The following is a 5578-nucleotide window of genomic DNA, read 5'->3' on the forward strand; positions in this document are numbered from 1 at the left end:
CCAGCTCTCATTTCCTTCCCCTGTAAAAGCCCTGAGTGGCCTTTCAATTCTTCCCTAGCACAACTGTAGGCTGCTTTCTCCCTCAAAGCTGTGCTCTGTGCTCCCTCTGCTGGCTCTCACATGCCAACTACATTTAAAACCAACTACAGGATAGTACGGTGCCCACATCTGGATGGCCTTTGGGGATGTTAGCCACTTGTACATGCTCTCTTAAATTTGGCTATACTTCCTAGAACAAAATTAGAATTCAACGTCTTTTGTATTATAAAAAAAAAAGTGGAAATAGGAGGGGAATTATTAAATAAATTATTGTACTTCATACTATGAAATGCAACCACTTGTGTCCAAAACTGTGTGAGGTACTGAAGATAAAAAGATTTGCTAATATATGGCCCCTGCCTTCTGTAAATTTATAAGCTAGTGAGGGGAGACTGACGTATAACACATTTTTCAAAAGGAAGAATTTTAGAAAATTTCTGTAACATGTGCCTTAAATGATGACTCAAACATGTCCTCTAAAAGTATAAAAGGCATCTCACATAGTCCAGGCTGGCTTTCTTTAATATGCATCTTGGGCTGGGTGCGGTGGCTCACACCTATAATTCCAGCACTCTGGGAGGCTGAGGCGGGTGGACTGCTTCAGCCCAGGAGTTCGAGACCAGCCTGGGCAACATGGTGAAATCCCATCTCTACAAAAATATACAAAAATTAGCCAGGCATGGTGGTGCACGCCTATAATCTCAGCATTTTGGAAGACTGAGCCAGGCTCATCACTTGAGGCCAGGAGTTTGAGACAAGCCTGGCCAACATGGTGAAACCCCGTCTCTACTAAAAATACAAAAATTAGCCTGGTGTGATGGTGCATGCCTGTAATCCCAGCTACTTGGGAGACTGAGGTGAGAGGATAGCTGCAGTGAGCCAAGATCATGCCACCGTACTCCAGCCTGGGTGATAGAGTAAGACTCAGTCTCAAAAAAAAAAAAAAAAAAAAAAAAAAAAAAAAAATTTTAATAAAAAAAAAAAAAAAAAAGAAAAGAAAAAACTTTTTTTTTTTTGAGTTTTTTAAAAATGTTTTTATATTTTTGTTTTTCACCATTAGTCTTATTTTATCCTCAAGAAACATGAAAAAATGTAAAACCTTATATTCCCAATATAGTAAATAGCTGACATTTGGAGAATGCATTGGATTTTCACATAATTGAACACTCAGTGTGCTATACTTAAAGATGAGTAGGTAGGATGTTAATGAGCACATAACAAGAACTCAAATGTTGTCGACTGTAATTGTTAAGCCTGTCAGGGCAGGCAGTTTTGGGGTTTTTTTGTTTTTTTTTTTTTTGTTTTTTTTCCCATTTATTTATTTTATTGCATTTTAGGTTTTGGAAGAAAAAACTTTTAATGTGCATCTTATTGGATAGATTTGGTTACACGACAATATGAATCCATCATGATCATAACTGCCATCTGCTATGGCTACCCCCACTATGGACACCTACTAGGGACCAGTCACTATACACTTTATGCTTTTTATGCCTTAGCTCATTTTACGAATTAGGCACAGAGATGAGCCTAAAGAACAAACTGTAGTTCACAGATGCAAAGGAAGGATTCAAATCCAGGTCTGCCTGGTGCCAAAGTCCCTTCAATGTCTTCTTGCTACACTACCTTGAATCATTATCCAGTTTCCAGAAATATTGTCATCTGAGGTTTCCTCCACTGGTTGCTAAGCATAGTGGAAAAGTCTAATATGACAGTCAGCAACAGTATCCTATGTCATGTTCAGATTCAGCAGCGCTCTTTGTGCTCTATGGGAAGCCCCGGCCTTAAAAAATTAATATATAATGGAGCACGGATTATACGCAAATAATTAAATATAGCTAATAGATTTTCTACATGCCAGAATTATCCAGTGTGAAAACATTGTGGAGAACAAATTCCATTAACAAGAACAACCAAAATATCCCAGAATAAACTAACAAAAATTTGTCAAGGCTTTATGAAAAAATTCATAGAGCTTTCATAGGAAGTCAGTAGAATAAACAGAAAGACAATTCATGTTTCTAGATGAGAAGACTCAATGACTGAATATTGTTAATATATTAATTCTCTCCAAATTGTTAAATGTAGCCATTTAAGCTACCATTAATAAATCATTGTAATATTAGCACAGAAATCAACCCTAAAGTCCAATGAAAAACAAATATGTACATATATATATATATATATATATATATATATATATATATATATAAAGTCCTGTATATATATTATGGGACTTTAACCTATGGTAAAAGTGGCATTTCAAATTACTATGGAAGCCAGGTGCGGTGGTTGAGGCCTGTAATTTCAGCCGCTCGGAAGGCTGAGACGGGAGGGTGGGGCCAGGAGTTCAAGGCTGCAGAGACCCCACTGTACTCCAGCCTGGGCAAAAGAGTGAAACTCCATCTCTTAAAAAGAAAAAAATTAGTGGGAAAAATATATTCAGTAAGCGTTATGAAATAGTCAGCTGTCCATTTGGGAAGATGCAAAGTCCTACCTCACAAAGGGCACAAAAACAAATTCCATTAACAAGATTAATAGATTGAAGGTGGATTAAAGATTTAAACATTAAGACAAACAGATGAAAGTAACAGAAAAAAATAAGACAAGATTTACATTTGGGGATGGGGATAGAAGAAGAGGCCTTGCCTAGCACGACATTACAGTCCAACAAAAATGTCTACAAAAAAATAGACACCAAAAAGAAAAAGAAAAATCAAATGACAAAACTCAGAGGAGACATCTGAAATATATATGATAGTCAAAGAAACATTGTTAATTTTAAAAACAGGCCAAGTACAGTGGCTCATGCCTGTAATTCCAGCACTTGGAAGGCCAAGGTGGGCAGATCACCTGAGGTCAGGAGTTCGAGACCAGCCTGGCCAACATGGTGAAACCCCATCTCTACTAAAAAGACAAAAATTAGCCAGGCACGGGGCACACACCTGTAATCCCAGCTTCTTGGGAAGCTGAGGCAGGAGAATCACTTGAACCTGGGTGGTTGAGGTTGCAGTGAGCCGAGATCGTGCCACTGCACATCATCCTGGGCAACAAGAGGGAGACTCCATCTCAAAAAAAAAAAAGGAAAAAAAGAACAGGCTGGGCATGGTGACTCATGCCTGTAATCCCAGCACTTTGGGAGGCCAAGGCAGGTGAATCACTTCACTGCAGGAGTTCAAGACCAGCCAGGGCCACATGGTGAAACCCAGTCTCTACAAAAACTACGAAAATTAGCCAGGCATGGTTACATGCACCTGTAGTCCCAGCTGCCCAGGAGACTGAGGTAGGAGGATCGCTTGATTCTGAGAAGTTGAGGCTGCAGTGAGCCAAGATTGTGCCACTGTGCTCCAGCCTAGGTTACCAATGAAACCCTGCCTAAAAATCAAAAGAATAAAGTTAGCAGAGCATGGTGGCATGTCTATACTCCCAGATACTCAGGAGACAAAGGGAGGAAGATCACTTGAGACCAACAGTTGAAGGCTACAGTAAGCTATGATCCCACCACTGCACTCTAGCCTGGAAAACAGAATAAGACCCTATCTCAAAAAAAAAAAAAAGTTTTCAGAAAAATGTATACAAAATGCACAAAAATGAAAAGACAAACATAAGTAAGATTATTACAGTGGTTCTTTTATGAGATGGTAAAAATAGAATTTAGTATTGTTTGATTTCTTTTTTTTTTTTTTTTTTTGAGACAGGGTCTCACTCTATTGCCTACGCTGGAATGCAGTGGTGCGATCATAACTCACTGCAGCCTTGACTTCTCAGACTCAAGTGATTCTCCCGATTCATCCTCCCAAGTAGCTGGGACCACAGGTTGTGCACCACCACATCCAGCTAATTTTTGTATTTTTGTAGAGATGGGGTTTCACCATGTTTCCTAGACTGGTCTTGAACTCCTGGGCTCAGGTGATTCTCCCATTTGGGCCTCCCAAAGTGCTGGGATTACCAGCGTCAGCCACCGCACCCAGCCTGAATGTTTACAGTGATCACATACTTAAGAAAAAAAATTATAAGAATTTTCCATTTTGAAGAACAACAAGTAAAAGAACAACTCTTTATGAGAGAACTTCAATACTTAATAAGACACATCTTGAATTAGTGAGTGCTTGAAAGTCTCCAACTAATAAAACACTTACAAACTCTCTAGTGGCCTAAGAAGTCAAACGACTAAAAAAATCAGTGGCTCTTCCTACCGGAAAGCTAACTTCTAAAAAGCAATGACAATCCAGGCACAGTGTCTCACGCGAGTAATCCCAGCACTCTGGGAGGCTGAGGCGGGTGGATCACTTAAGGTCAGGAGTTCAAGGCCAACCTGGCCAACATGGTGAAACCCGGTCTCTACTAAAAACACAAAATTAGCCAGGTGTGGTGGCCCACACTTGTAATCCCAGCTACTCAGGAGACTGAAGCAGGAGAATCGTTTTAACCCCGGAGGCAGAGGTTGCAGTGAGCCAAGATCACACTACTGCACTCCAGCCTGGGCAACTAAGACTCTGTCTCAGAAATAAATAAATCTACAAAATAAAAAGCAATGATAGTAGTATTCACCAGTCAATGAAAGTAGTGATGAGTCTAAAAGCATGTTGTGAAAGAAATTAACAACAGTAAAATGTCCCATTTTGCCTTCCCAGGATCCTAGCTTCTCATCCACAAGATTTTATCAAACTATCAAGGGAAAGGTGGAATGTCTGTGATATTTTATATTACCTGCTATGGTTTTCATTATCAATTATTCTCTTTGGCACAAAAATGGAGAACGAACAAAATGGAAGAGGAGGAAGGAGAGATGGAGGAAGAAGAGGGTAAGACTAAAGCTTGTCATTCTCAAAATTTTCAAAATAGATTTGGGGAACTCTCTAAAAACAGTATGTGGGACAAAAAAAGGCTTCAGACAATCAATGTTCATGGCATAAATTGGAAGAATACCTACAGTGGTCAGAGGTTCCCTACCTAGACTTGCTGGAATGTCCATATGACAGGTCAGAGAAGGACAGAATTGACTTGACTTTCCAAGAAGCACTCCAACTAGCTAGAGTCCTCTGTAGGAGGTGAGGGGTGACGGAGTGTGGTGATGAGAAGACTCCTGGTAAATTGGAGATTCAAGGGCTTGCTTCCCAAATAGGTAAGGTCTAAAAGCCACTCCCCACATCAGTGACACAGCATGACAGGAGAAAGCAACAGGAGAGCATGGTGTGATGCAGCCTCTGGAGCCTCCCGCAGCCTCGGAATGGCATGAGGGAGCCGTGGGAATTTTTCTTCACCCCCAAGAGGACCACAAAGGTGGCTGAGAGAGAGCCGGAGCACCTAAAGGGGCCTTGGGGTTCCAAGTGGAGTGTGTGACTGATGATCAGAGACAGACAGAAAACAGAGTCGCTGCAGATGCCACCTTAGAGGGACGAAGGTCACGAATTGGAAGATCTTTCCCTCCACCAAGTTTCCCACACTCAGAGATGCCACCCCATGGAGAAAGAAGGAAAGGGAGAAATCCTGAGTTAACTGAAGAAACCTGGCACTGACTAGAGTAAGCCTTGGCTAT

The sequence above is a fragment of the Cebus imitator genome, unplaced genomic scaffold (assembly GCF_001604975.1).
Source record: "Cebus imitator isolate Cc_AM_T3 unplaced genomic scaffold, Cebus_imitator-1.0 Scaffold64, whole genome shotgun sequence".
Taxonomy (NCBI): domain Eukaryota; kingdom Metazoa; phylum Chordata; class Mammalia; order Primates; family Cebidae; genus Cebus; species Cebus imitator.